Source organism: Chiloscyllium punctatum, chromosome 41 (genome assembly GCF_047496795.1).
Source record: "Chiloscyllium punctatum isolate Juve2018m chromosome 41, sChiPun1.3, whole genome shotgun sequence".
Taxonomy (NCBI): domain Eukaryota; kingdom Metazoa; phylum Chordata; class Chondrichthyes; order Orectolobiformes; family Hemiscylliidae; genus Chiloscyllium; species Chiloscyllium punctatum.
In genome coordinates this window covers 4,202,993-4,218,487 of record NC_092779.1, presented here as the reverse complement: position 1 = coordinate 4,218,487, position 15,495 = coordinate 4,202,993, and the positions used below count along the sequence as shown (strand labels likewise).

At 41.6% G+C, this 15,495-nt stretch overlaps 1 protein-coding gene across 4 annotated transcripts in view; it reads left to right on the top strand.

Moving 5' to 3' along the window:
• The window catches only part of LOC140464825 (cadherin-18), a 742,457-nt gene that overhangs the window by 142,342 nt on the left and 584,620 nt on the right, over positions 1–15,495 (top strand). The window lies entirely within an intron of this gene.

Below are 15,495 nucleotides of genomic sequence, written 5' to 3'. Positions count from 1 at the left end.
TTCTAATTGCTGCTTCAACTAATACAGATGAAAAAATAAATCACAGCAGATTTTTTTGCTCATTTATAATGCCAAATACTATACGTGTGGCAACAGCATGTAAAGATATGAAAACATAATGAGATTGTTACAGAATATTTACAGCACAGACACTGACTATTTGTGCTAGTGTATATGTTCCACATGAATCTCATCCCCCATCTCACCCTATCTGCAAATCTTTCCAATCCTTTCTCCATCCTGTATTTCTCCAGCTTCCCCCTAAATAAATCTCTGATATTTGTCACAACAACTCTTGGGGTAGTAAGATCCTTTTTATAGAGTCATAAATGTCTACAACTTGGAAACATGCTCTTCTGCCCAATGTGCCCGTGTCACCCAGTGTATGAGCCTCCTCACCCTCCTTGATTCAACATATTTCTCCTGAGTTCCTTGTTAGGTTTGTTATTGCCTGTTGAATAGATATATACAGCCTTTAGTTCACTTCCTGTCCATAAGTCTCACTGTAAGCACCTGATTAATTTTCTTTCAGGATTTTGAAAGTTTTGATCAGGTCCACTCTCTTTCCCTTCTTGCAGAAGATTGATTTACAGTTGGTTTGCAGTGCACAATGATGCCAGGGTGTGCTTTCAATTCCCCACACCGACTGAGACTACTATGAATGTCTCTCCATCTCAACCTCTCCCCTCGTCTGAGGCATGATGACCCTCAGGTTAAACCTCCACCAAGCCTCTCTCTCTCTCTCTCTCTCTCTAATGAGAGAGTAGCTTTACTGTCCTCTGTGACTATGGTAACTTTACCCATACTGCTACAATAAACTGAGATGCAGCAAGCTCTGAATTACCAAAACGTTTTGAGTTTTAAATCTTCAGCATGCTATATAGTTTTTAAGGAGTAAATATCCCATCCAAAGTTTGTCACATTAACGTTTTACTGTAGCTTAATTAAAATATAGGTGTTTTCCCCTCATTAACTCTGACGGCATGCCCTTGCTTCTGTTACATAAGTAATAGTTTAAGATTATCAACCTGGTTACAAATTGTGGTATTACCCATTGCTGGTCATGGTATATCCTATTCAAAATAAAGGGATGATGGATAAAGCAAAAGAATTGTGAAGTATTTTGAACTTTGTATTTTAATTAGGGCTCCACTAGGGGTCAAAAATTGGGATGTTTGCAAAGAATATATCAATTTAAAATGTAAAATTAGGCATTCTATTTCAATCTCAACAATTTATTCACTGTAGAATAGGATACATTCAACCAGCTTTCTCTGAGGTAGGATCATTTCTTTTTCTGAATTCATGCCTCTTCATGCTTCTAATTGAAAAGTTGAGAAGGCAGTATTTTCTGAGATTTTGAATTCTTCAATTAGTGCCTGCAGCTTATATACTTGTAAATGAAATGTAAATAATCAGAAGTGTTTTTGATGCTTTGATTGGTCTCTCAATTTGTTGTTTCTGCCTAATTAAGGAGATGGAACTATAGAGGACTCAGCAATGTCGTCTGAAATTATTTAATTTTGAGTAGAGAGCAATTACATTCTCCTGTAGTACCCCAAGGTCTGGGTTTAATTACTGAGATGGCATTCTTATTAACATGCATTACTTTATCTATCAAAAAAACTACTCTTTTAGACAATTTGAAAGTTCCTCAAAATCATTATCTGTGCATGTAATGTCTCAACAGCCACAGGCAGTACATCCCATCAGACTCTGCGTGGATGAGCTTTACTAGCTTTTGATAGCACACTGCATAACATCAGTAGAATGCACATTGCAGTAGTTCAACAGAGCTACAAAGACAATGTGAGACTTTCTATTAATCACAAAGGCAAAAAGAGAACAGTGATTGAACATCTTTTGATGTTAGTTATGCGTGTTTGGAAATGTTGTTCCTCACTTGTGGACATCTTTAGCTTACTGAGACAGGCAGCAAGGAGGGGGCAAGGGTCATTCAAGCCACTGAGCTTGCCCAGACCTAATCCATAAATAAGATCGACTGAAAACATCTGCTTCACTTTTTTATCAAGCTTAGACATCTCTACTCCGATTTAATAGGAACGGATCCATCAGCTTGTGGTTCACAAAGTTATCTTACAAACATATTTTGAACCCGAAACGTCAGCTCTGATTTCTCTCCACAGATGCTGCCAGATCTGCAGAGCTTTTTCCAGCGATTTCATTTTTGTTTCTGATTTACAGCATTCACAGTTCTTTTGGTTTTTATACTTCTAATGATGTTTAACTCAAAATATCAAGCTTCGTACAGAAGCTGTACTTTTACATTATGACTTTAAGAATATATCTCTCAGTTCTTTAGATTTCTTTCTGACTTAAGGAAAATCAGATGATGTCCCCTTAATTTATTTTTTCACTAATTAGTCTAGCTTAATTTTATTTGGTCTGCACTATGTTGGGAAGACATTCAGGACCAAGATATTTGTAACATCTGTCTAAGGATTAATGAGTGTATCATTTCCATTACAGTCAAACATTGTGTTCCACTTTGCTGCCAGATAATGTTGGTATTGTATGAGGGTAAGGCACTGAAAACATCACTGTTTCAGGAGGCAGTTTCATTGAGTGTTCTTTACAAAAGAGATGAACAGATTCTTGTGAGGTAGGAAATGTACATTTCAAACAGAGGCACAGCGGCCATGATCTTATTGAATGGCAGAGCAAGCTTGATTGCCTCATATCTAAGGAAGGCTGTCCTGATCTCAGAGGGAGTTCAGAGGATATTTACAAGAAAGATTTCAGGGATGAAAGGCTTGTCAGATGAGGAGTGGTTGAGGACTCTGGGTCTGTACTTGATGGAGTGTAGAAGGATGAGATGAGATGTGATTGAAACTGATTGAATACTGGAAGGCCTGGATAGAGTGGACATGGAGAAGATGTTGCCACCAGTAGGAGAGACCATGACCCAAGGCCTCAGCCTGAGAGGGAAGGGATGACCCTGAGGTAATGTCAATCTGTTCTGGGTGATTTTCTCCACCTTCAGACCTGTCAGCTTCCCCAGAACCTTCTCCTTAGTGAGGGCTCCTACACTTCCTGATGCTGTTTCACCCTCCCCCTCAGGTTCGGGAAGATCAGATTTAACTTGGTGCAGAGTCTGTTCCCCATTAGCAACTCTGCTGGAGCTATTGCTGTAGTTGCAGGAGGGGTGGTCCTATAATGAAACAGGGATCAGGACAGTTTGGGATCAAGTGAAGCTGTAGACTCTTTAAGATTGCCTTCACAGTTTGGACTGGTCTTTCTGCCAGACCATTGGATGATGGATGGTTTGGAACTGTCCTTTTATGCTGTTTTAGTTTTGCCAGGACTAGATATTTCTGTGTTCAAAATCTGATATTGTCAACAGTGACTGGAAGTCCGTCCAGGAAATTTACAACCGTGATGGACTGTTCCAGTGATGGTGCCACCAGGGTGTACCTGCCATGGGAGGTGGCTCAATGTATCTACATTTGCTACTTGACCTCCCAGGTGGTGTTCCAATGTGTAATGGTGCACACTGAGAATTAGAGCCCATTGCTGAATTTGGCCTGAAGTTATGGGTGGCACTGCCTTGTCCTCTTTAAGTAGATCCAGCAGGGATTTATGGTGATTATTGCTACAAAATTATACCCTAAAGATATTGGTGGAACTTCTTGACTCCAAATATAACCACCAAAGGTTCCATCTCTATCTGGGAGAATTTACACTCTGTATTTGCCGAAGTCCTGGATGAATAAGCTAATGGACATTCCTCTCCAGTGGGCCACCTATGAGCTAATACCACCCAATGCCATATGGGGAGGTAGTGCATATCAATATCAGATCACACTTGGGATCATAGTGTGCTAACGCCTTCGGTGGTGACAGCTGTTTCTTCACTTCCCTGAAGGCTATGGCCATTTCCAAGGCTGACCAATTTTTTAAGAATTGATGCAAAGGTGCCAGGATGGAGGCCAGGTTATGGATGAACTTTCTGTAATAATTCACCAGCCCAAGGAAAGATCTAAGCTCCAGGACAGATATGGGATTCAGGGCACCTTTGATCGCCCTCACCTTATCTTCCAACAGGTGTAACCTGGTCTTGTTGACTCTTGAGCCCAAGTAGGTCACTAGGAGTGACTGGAACACATAGTTCCAGGGAGTCCTTACCTCATTGCAATTGCAGGTACAAGTAGCTCATATCCAGCTTCTTAAATGGCAGCCCCCCTCTCAGCTTTACATATAAATCCTCTCTGGGAAGCTTTGGTTATTTATCCAGCTGTAAGAAGGGGTTACTATTTCTTTAAAATCCGCACAAAGGTGAACTGAGCTATTGTCTTCACAACCAGTACGACCGGTGCTACCCATTTTACACAAACTGGGCTGCTTTGATGATTCCTTCACTTTCCAGCCTCCTGATTTCTGTCTTTACTTTTGCCCGTAAGGGCCTTGCAGAATCATGGAATTGTTTTCTGGTCAATGTGCAAGTTAACCTTGACTCCTTTGATAGGCCCTAGGCTTTCCTGAAAAATGTCTGGGCATTTAATTAGTAATTCACTTAGGCAAAGAATGTTGAGCCAATCCGGGTGAATCTTTCTCAACCAATGTCGCTCCATCCAGCTTCGTTCCAAATCTTTTACTACAATCAGTGAGAACTGAACCAGCTGCTTCTCATAAGAGACTGGAACTGAAGGTATACCCTTAATCTGTAAAGCTTCCCCAGTGTAGGTTCTCAGTCTAGCCAAAGTCTTACACAAACTTAAGATTTGGAGTCCAGAATGAATTTTGTTAAAGACTGGTTCTGCAATCACTGATAGGCCACACTGGTATTGACCTCCATTTGAACCGGGTGATCATTTAACTAAATGTTTATTTTAATTTGTTCTGAGTTGGGAATTGTTTAGGAGTTTAATTATTCCAAATCAACTGTAGATGGACTTTTCAGGGTGTGCACTGTCCTGGATAATGGCCGATGATTTTTCTTATTCAATCTCACTCTAGTGGGACTCCTTTGCTGTCTCGAGTCTGCATAGCAGCAGCACAACAATGGCTTGTCAGCCTGGATCCTGAAGAAAATGTTAACCATTTGCTTGAGGCCTGGCTTTGTTTTTTGGGTTTTGAATGGGGCTGACCCAGAGTCCCTCTGTTCAGGATATGCCCTGAGAGAGACTGTGCAACTGCCTTCACTCAAGTGGTGTACCCAGACTCAGTCGGACTGGCCATGGTGTCCACGTCTATCAGAATATCCTATAATTCAAAAGCGTCACTTACTGCATTTTGGCACGATAAAGCCAGTTGTAGTGCCTGGTTGAAGTCTATTTGGGATTCAGCTGGTAGGTGCTTTTGCATAGTTATATTATTAACCTACATACAAAACAGCCTCTCAGTATCTCATTAAGGGTTAAACTAAAATCACTTGCCTCTGCCAGTCATCTTAACCAAATCAAAAATCCCAATTCAGATTCTACACGTTCTCAAATTGCAAAGTAAAATGGATAGTGTCTCAGAATTAGTGGAGGCCTGGAGTCATAATGTCCCTTTAAGTAAATCCTTCAACTCTTGAAAGGTTTTAGAATCAGGTGCCTCAGGGAAACGTAGGCTCCTGACAAAGACAAAAAAGCTTTGGGTCCACAAGCTGTCACGAGAGTTACTCATTGGGTTTTTGTCTGTCCCAATGTCATTTGCCCAGAAAATATGTTGCATTCTTTCCACGTACTGAGCCCAGTCTGACAGCAGGATTGAGCAAGCTTCCCAAATAACAGCATGATGCCAGAAATAATTACCCTAACTCAGAGACAACTGTTGTGAGTGAATTTCTTCCAGAGTATACATTTCTCTCATTGCCACTGAAATAAATCCCCAGAGGCTGGTATCCCATCACCAAGTTACCCTCTATTTACATGTAGAGAATCCTTCATACTGACCCAGCTCCCACAGAGCCAGCTCTCAGGGTAAACGTAACCTCTCACATTCCTATTTATGTTTTTTTGGTTTGAAAGGTGTGGAGAGGCAGTCGAAAAGAACATGACAATTTATAAATTTAACTTTCGGAACAGGGTTGCACGATTGCAGGTCTTTGAAGTTGACAGGATACTTTCCAAAGGGGGTTAAAAGACTAGTATGCAGGATTAGAAAGTGCTAGAAACCTCTCCAAAGAAGGATCACTGGACTCTGAAATAACTCCACAGAGGACGGTATCCCTTCACCAAGTCACCCTTTATTTATATGGGCACAGTACATGACACTGATCCCTCAGAGCCCACGACACTCCTGTTTATTTTTTAAAAAATTTTTTAACATGATGACTAACTCTCCTGTTCTTGTTTTTTCTTTTTTTTATGTCTGACACACCTGTTCCTTTTCTTACCCCTACACTACCACCTAACTGCGGTAGTGCTTATATTTTCCCCAGCACCCATGGTGTGTGTGTGTGCAGGTGTGAGACACAGTGAGAGACACAAGGTGCATGAATCTTTATTCAATTTCCACCACCAGGAAGAAAGGAAACACCCGAGTGGCCAGTGACAAGCCCCGCCCTTCACAAAGGGCAATGACACTCCTGTTTATATCTGTCAACCAGAGCTCCCTGATTCAACCAGGTTAACAGCCTCAATCAGGGAACTCAGATTCTATGAGAGCCACCTGGCTGGCCTCGTTGCAATCATTACAACAAGCGTGTGGACTCTTACATCAAAATTTGTTGGTCTTAATTCACATTCAAGATCCTGTAAAAGGTGATGTTTTACTTTGGTTGTATTGTGATTCTCTGACCATGCAATACTCCCTCTGTACTGCACTAAAGTGTTAACTTGTGTTACCTGCTTCATATTGAAAGGAGGTTTTGAATCTCCATCGTTTTAACTCTGTAGTAGCAGTGCCATTAATGGGTCTGCACTGACACCTTACTGATGTTCCTCAAGTGTCAATGGACTATAATTCCACAATATTTAAAATGGCATAATTTTAAAGGTTGGATGTTAAAAGAGGCTGTTTTGTCCACTATCTACAAAGGATAAGTCAAGAGTGTGATGGAATACTACTCACTTGCCTGAATAACTGCAGCCCCAACAACACTCAAGAAGCTTCACACCATCTAGGAAAAAGTAGCCCCATTTGATTGGCGCCACATCCACAAGCATCCACTCCCTCAACCATCGATGCTCAGTATCAGAATTGTTTAGAAGATGCACTATAGAAACTCAGCAAGCCTTGCACCTTCTAAACAAAGACCACTCCCATCAAAAAGAGCAAGAGCAGGAGATAGATAGGAACACCACCCCCTACAAGGTCCCTTCTAAGCCATTCACCATCTTGACTTGCAAATATACTACCATTCCCTGAGAGTCACTGGTTGAAGATATGAAATTCCCTCCCTGACGTCATTGTGGGTCAACCTACAGCATGTGGACTGCAGCAGTTCAAGAAGATAGCTTACCACCACCCTCTCAAGGGGCAACTAGGGATGGGCAATAAATGCTGGCCCAGGTGTGATACCCATATTCTACGAGTGAGTAAAAGAAAAAGACCCAAATGGTTGCTTGCTTTGCTGATGTCAATTGTTTCAGGTGACTAGTGGAGCACGCGATATTCCAAAACCACATTCAATGGAGAGCTTTTTGAAATGTCATCACTGTTGAGTGTAGTACAATGCACACAAAGGAATCCCATAGTTGATTGTATGTTAAATACACACTGGAACATCAAGGAATAACACACTTGCTTTTCTTCAAATCAATGCCATCGACTCTTCCATATTGGCCAGAGAGGAGACTCAGGGCTTCATAACTCATTGAAAAGACAGCGCCTTCAAAAGTGTAGTAATCCCACTATACAACATCACAGTTTTGGTGTGCTGTATGTCCTGAATTATTCAACATCTGAAAATTACTTCCTGATGGTTTCTTAACAATCTTTGTTTTTTCCTCTTTTAAGAAAAGTAGAAAAGATTGACATTTATGCCACACCTTTCATTGCCTCTGGATAGTAAAAGCAGTTTACAGCTGATCCCACTGTCAATCAATGCTGGTAGGTTTCAGCAAGATATTTGATTAGATCCTTCGTTCAATGATATTGGTTTAATACAGAATCTGCATCTCTTTCCAGATGCAAATTGTCACTAAAACACGAAACTGCATAGCTTTTTGGTCAAGTGCAGTTATAGATAAAGACATAGAGTCATAGAGATGTACAGCACAAGGGAAACAGACCGTTTGGTCCAACCTGTCCATGCCGACCAGATATCATAACCCAATCTAGTCTCGCCTGCCAACACCCAGCACATATCCCTCCAAACCCTTCCTATTCATATACCCATCCATACATCTTTTAAATGCTGTAATTGTACCAGACTTCACCACTTCCTCTTGCAGCTCATTCCATACACGTACCATCCTCTGCATGAAAAAGTTGTTCCTTAGATCTCTTTTATATCTCTCCCCTCTCACCCTAAACCTATGCCCTCTAGTTCTGGACTTCCCCACCCCACGGAAGAGACTTTGCCTATTTACCCTATCCATGTCCCTCATAATTTTATAAACCTCTCTAAGGTCACCCCTCAGCCTCCAATACTCCAGGGAAAACAGCCCCAGCCTGTTCAGCCTCTCCCTATAGCTCAAATCATCCAACCCTGGCAACATTCTTGTAAATCTTTTCTGAACCCTTTCAAGTTTCACAACATCTTTCCGATAAGAAGGAGACCAGAATTGCATGCAATATTCCAACAGTGGCCTAACCAATGTCCTGTACAGCCGCAACATGGCCTCCCAACTCCTGTGCTCAATACTCTGACCAATAAAGGAAAGCATACCAAACACCTTCTTCACTATTCTATCTACATGCGACTCTACTTTCAAGGAGATATGAACCTGTACTCCAAGGTCTCTTTGTTCAGCAACACTCCCCAGGACCTTTCCATTAAATATATAAGTCTTGCTAAGATTTCCTTTCCCAAAATGCAGCACCTCACACTTATCTAAATTAAACTCAATCTGCCACTTCTCAGCCCATTGGCCCATCTGGTCCAGATCCTGTTGTAATCTGAGGTAACCTTCTTTGCTGTCCACTACACCTCCAATTTTGATGTCATCTGCAAACCTACTAACTATACCCCTTATACTCACATCCAAATCATTTATATAAATGATGAAAAATTGGGGACCCAGCACTGATCCTTGTGGCACTCCACTGGTCACAGGCCTCCAGTCTGAAAAACAACCCTCTACAACCACCCTCTGTCTTCTACCTTTGAGGCAGTTCTGTATCCAAATGGCTAGTTCTCCCTGTATTCCATGAGATCTAACCTTGCTAATCGGTCTCCCATGGGGAACCTTGTTGATGCCTTACTGAAATCCATATAGATCACGTCCACTTCTATGCCCTCATCAGTCCTCTTTGTTACTTCTTCAAAAAAACTCAATCAAGTTTGTGAGACCTGATTTCCCACGCACAAAGCCATGTTGCCTATCCCTAAACAGTCCTTGCCTTTCCCTGGATGTATTTCCAGCAATATCCTCTCTCTGTACAGCTGCAATGCTATCCCTTATCAAAAACGCCACACCCCTCCTCTCCTGCCTCCCTTTCTGTTCTTCCTGTAGAATTTGTATCCTGGAACATTAAGCTGCCAGTCCTGTCCATCCTTGAGTCATTATTGCTATGGTATCCTAGTCCCATGTTCCTAACCATGCCCTGAGTTCATTTCCCTTCCCTGTTAGGCCTCTTGCATTGAAATAAATGCAGTTTAATTTATCAGTCCTACCTAGTTCTCTGCTTTGTCCCTGCCTGCACTGTCTGTTTGACTCGCATCTTTTCTCAACTTTACCAGTCTCAGATTGATCTCTTTCTTCACTATTTCCCTGGGTCCGCCCCACCCCCCCACCTTACTAGTTTAAATCCTCCTGAGCAGCTCCAGCAAATCTCCCTGTCAGTATATTAGTCCCCTTCCAATTCAGGTGCAATCCGTCCTTCTTGTACAGGTCACTTCTACCCCAGAAGAGATTCCAGAGATCCAGAATGTGAATCCATCTCCCATACACCAGCTCCTGAGCCAATACATTCATCTGCTCTCTCCTCCTCTGCCTACCCTCACTAGCTCGCAGCACCTGGAGTAATCCAGATATTACTACTCTCGAGGATCACCTTTTCAAATTCCTGCCTAACTCTCTATATTCTCCATTATGAATCGATAAAACGATAAAATGAGCAACACTGGAAGACTGTGGTCCCCCGAGTAATTACAGGTTAGAATTTGCATTTCTGTGGGATGGAGAAGGGATTAAGACATGACTCAACAATGAAGAGCAACAAAGAACATTAATGAATTTGAGTTGCTATTCCCCAACATGAGACAAAAATAAATGGTAGTTCAATTTAGAATTCAAGGGGTGAAATTTGTTTCAAATGTACTGATAACTGAAGTCATAAGACTTGATATTTTCAGTTCTTCAGTGGGCAGGGTTCAGAATGAGTAGATAATAAATGGCTGATTCACAACCTCCTGTTATTGAAGAACAGTTCTCCTCCTCGGTAAACAATCAGGGCAGGCAATGACCTTGTAGCATCATCTCGAGGCTGTTATCCAGAGACCCAGGTAATGTTATGGGCACCTGGTTCAAATCTCACCATGACAGATGTTGGAATTTGAATTCAATCAAAATCTGACATTAAAGTCTAATGGTGACCATGAAACCATTGTCAATTGTTGGGAAAACCCAACTTAGTTCACTAATGTCCTTTAGGAAAGGAAACTGTTATCCTCACCTGGTCTGGCCTACAAATGATTCAACTCTCACAGCAATATCGTTGACTCTTAACTGCCCTCTGGGCAATTAGGGATGGGCAATAAATGCTGGCCTGTGAAGATGATGGTTCTGTGCCATGAATTACTGAACTCCCTGTGGGAATGCTGCTCCCATGATGGGTTAAATAGTGGGTTTAACAGCAAAGGAAAATTGAAGGTGAATGAACAGTAACAGCTGTCACAGTCAGGATGAGGAATGTTTTGGAAGGAGGTTGGAGGTAACTCTGTTTGTACGATATCGCAGCTTCTGTTCTTCCCGATGATTGAGGTGACAGCTGGAAATAAAATAGCCACACCAAAAACCTGAAATGGTCATGCAGCATGAACACTATGTCACCATGATGCACTGATGGAAGACAGAGTGGATGTTAAGTCCAGTTGCAGGAACCTTAACAAACCCAACTGTTTAATCCCGTTGGACTTGTGATATTAAGGTTACCGGACACTTTTCCAACCAAAATACTTTGGATATCACAAAGCCTGTGATAATATGCAGTGTTTAGAAAAGTAAGTGTGATAGTCATAGGAACATGGGAACAGCGTTACATCATTCAACCCATCATACCGACCGTCATTCAGTTTGATCATGGCTGAAACATGGAAACATACAGGAGAGGAGCAGGAGTAGGCCATTCGACCCCTTGAACCTGTTCCTCATCCAATGTGATCATGGCTGATCATTGAGCTCAATATACTCATCAATGTTCCCCTTGTATCCTCATAGCCATAAGAGATATATCGACCTCTTTCTTAAAACCACACAATGGTTTGGCCTCAATCACTTCTGTGACAGTGTACTCCACATGCTCACCACTCTCTGGGTGAAGACATTCCTCCTCACCTCAGTCCTAACTCAATCCTTAAACTATGACCCCCTGGTTCTGGACTCCCCTACCATTGGAAACATCCTTCCTACATCTACTGTGTCTTATGCTGTGAGAAATTCCTATGGGATCCTCCCTCATTTTTGTAAACTCCAGAGAATACAATCCTACCTTTTCACATTATATTCATATCCTTTGATGTCATTAATCTCTAGAGAACTATCATTTTCTGCCTTAAACAAGCTCAATCATTGAGCTTCCACATCCCTGTGGGGGAGAGAATTCCCTTTTCTTAGGGATTAGCTTTCCTGGTTTTAAACTTGGGATCATCCTCTCTATAGCCTTGCCATGCCCTGTCAGAATTTTGTAAAGTTTGTTTAAACAACCTCTCATTCTTTGAAACTCTAGTGAATCCAGAAAAAAGTTTTCTTAATTCTGTCTGTATAAGACAGCCCTGCTATCCCAGGAATTAATCCAATGAATCTCCACTGCATTCTCTCTGTGACTGATATATCCTTGCTGAAATAAGTAGAACAAACCTGTCCACAAGCCTCCAGGTGTGGTCTCACCAAGGGTAGCTGCAGCAAGCCTTCCTTATTCATGTACTCACAACCCTTTCTGATCAAGGCACACATACCATTTGCCTTCCTAAATGCTTTCGTATCTGCGTCCTAACTTTATGTGACTAACGATGAAAGATCAGATTCCCTACAGTGTGGAAACAGGCTCTTCGGCCCAACAAGTCCACACCAACGCTCCAAAGAGCAACCCACCCAGACCCATTCCCCTGCACCTAAAGCTACGGGCAATTTAGCTTGGCCAATTCACCTAACCTAGGAGAAAGTGAGGACTGCAGATGCTGGAGATCAGAGCTGAGAATGTGTTGCTGGAAAAGCGCAGCAAGTCAGGCAGCATCAAAGGAACAGGAGAATCAACGTTTCAGGCATGAGCCCTTCTTCAATTCACCTAACCTGCACATCTTTGGACTGTGGGAGGAAACCGGAGCACCCGGAGGAACTCCACGCAGACACGAGGAGAATGTGCAAACTCCACACAGTCAGTCGCCTGAGGCGGGAATTGAACCCGGGTCTCTGGAGCTGTGAGGCAGCAGTGCTGACCACTGTGCCACCGTGCCGCCCCCAAGATATCCGAATTGATTTTGGACACCTACAGTTCTCAAACTTTCACTATTGAATAAATATGATGCCTGCCTGAAAGTGAATAAATTTCACATATATTCACATTATATTTTATCTACCATGTCCCAGTCCTTTTCTTAGCCTGCTCATGTTATATTGAAACACACAGAAACAGAAAGTGCTGGAGAGACTTAACAGGTCTGGCAGCATCTGCGGAGTGAGAAACAGAGTTAATGTTTCAAATCCAACGACACTTCTTCAGAACAACTCTTTAAGCATACTTGCATCATCTTCACAAATTACGTTCCCAGCTAATATTGTGGTAACAGTAAATTTGGAAATAGTACAATTGGCCTCTATGCCTCAATCATTAACATAGTGAACTGCTGTAAACTTAGCACAGATCATTATGATACCCACTCCGATCATCCTGCCAACCTGAAGAGGATTGTTTGATTCCTATTGCCTGCTTTCTGTCTATTAGCCAATTCACAATCCATTTATTTCCCCCAATTCTATGTATTTTAATTGTTCCTGTGTCAGAACATATCAAAACCCTTCTGAAAATTCAAATGTACAACATCTACTTGTTCTCCTTTACCAATGCTATGAATAATATACTCAAAAAGCCTTCAATGGTTTGTTAAGCATGATTACTTTTTCATAAATCCATATTGACTTTGCCCATTCTTATCTAGAAAGATAGTTGCCACATCCTTTATAATTGACTGTAACATTTTCCTTTTTACTGACATTCCAACACCTGTTTTCCATTTACTGAGTTGATTCTATTATGTTTTAGAAATGAAGTAAAGTTCAAACCAATTAAATCAAGTGGTACAATTTCATTTTATTCACTTAAGGGATTAGGGCAACACTGACTGGCCCAGCATTTGTTGCCTGTCCCTAGTTGCCCTTGAGAAGGTGGGGGTGAGCTGTCTTATTGAATTGCTGCTGTCCACATGCTGTAGGTGGACCTACAATTTCCTGGGGACAGAATTCCAGGATTTTGATCCAGCAACACTGAAGGAATGGCGATATATTTCCAAGTCAGGATGGTGAGTGGCTTAGAGGGGAACTTGCAGGGGGTAGTGTTCTCATGTGTCTGCTGCCCTTATCCTTCCAGACGGAAGTGATTGTGGGTTTGGAATGTGCTGTCTGAGGATTTTTGGTGAATTTCTGCAGCGCATCTTGTCGATCGTGCATACTGCTGCTACTGAGCGAGAAACGTGTAGAGGGTTATGAATCTTTGAAACTTGCTCCTCGAAAGCTTGGGGAAGCTGAGTCTTTGACTTCTAAGGTAGTGGTAAATGGATTGTCGATTACATTATCTGGAATAGGCAGGACTGTAGTGTGATCAGCTCTGTCATGATATTATTGAATGGCAAAGCAGGCTTGAAGGGCTGAGTGTCCTCCTCTCATTCTTTATTCCAGTGTTTCCATGCTCTGTTTTCTGGGTTGAGTTGCTTTACAGCAGCATTACCCAAGTGAACGTCCTCCTCGTATCCTAATAGTTTTAGTTAATTTAATTAGTTGATGTTGTTGTGTCTGTAAAACAAATACATCGCAAAGTGTGCAGAAAGAGTTAAATCAAATCTTCTCAAATAACTATGGCAGGATGTTTAAATGCTAATGTGCATACTAATCATGTAAACTAATTATTCAAACTCTTTAATATAGCAACTTGAATCATCGGCTCTAACATTGATGACACATCAAGAAATTTGACAAGTTAACATGGCTTCTCATGTCAGCATTTATTGATTATATTACCTATATCAATATGTTGCCTACATTAATATAATTATATAATGTGATTGAAATTATTGAATTGAATATTGAAAAAATAACAAAACCTAGATGTCTTCCAATATTTGCAGTATAATGCTGCCTCTATTTTATGATTATTTGAAAACTGTTTACGTATAGTGTTAGTCTTTGAATATTCGGCAAAATATGAATGTGGAGAAAATGAGGGTGACAGATACTGGAGATCAGAGTCGAAGAGTGTGGTGCTGGAAAAGCACAGCTGGTCAGGATATGAATGTGCATGAATTATACTTCAGGTCGACATAACAAAGGCTTAGATTTCGGATCCTTTACTTTCTGAGCTGTTTGACACTGCTGCAGTTTTTGCTTGTTTCCCACATTGGAAAGCATATCATTCTGCTTCATTCGGGAATGAAAAAGAGACAGGGAGCTTTACTGAAAATTCACCACATTCAGAGCATCTGAACCTGCTCATTGTGTTGCACTTTGGATTAAAATTATTAATATTTGCAAGGTGAATCCCCAAAGAGACATCAAACCCTTTTTATGCTGGAGCAAATTACTGCAGATGCTGGAATCTGCTGAAAACAAAAAGAGCTGGGAGTGGGTTCACAATTTGAAGATGTTGAACTCAATATTAAGTCCAGAATATTGACTTCAACACCTTCAGATTGTGAACCCGCTCCCACTTCTTCTTTTCTTTTAGCTTTACTTGTTCCATTCTCTGTCACCATGTCCTCTCCCCTCTCCCCTTCCCAGTGAGACTGTCTTTCCTTCCCAGTCTGGCAGTGAGATACACCATTGTCCTGCCATTCCCACATTCCGATCACTTAACCTGCATTATCAGTATCCATTTGCCCCCAGCACTGCACCCTCCACACCGTCTCCCCCCAAGTATTGCATAAATGCTGTCCCCTCCGCACTCCCCTCTCTCATCTGGACTCGATACGTTAGCTTGCTCTCAGGATGCTGCCCGACCTGCTGTGATTTC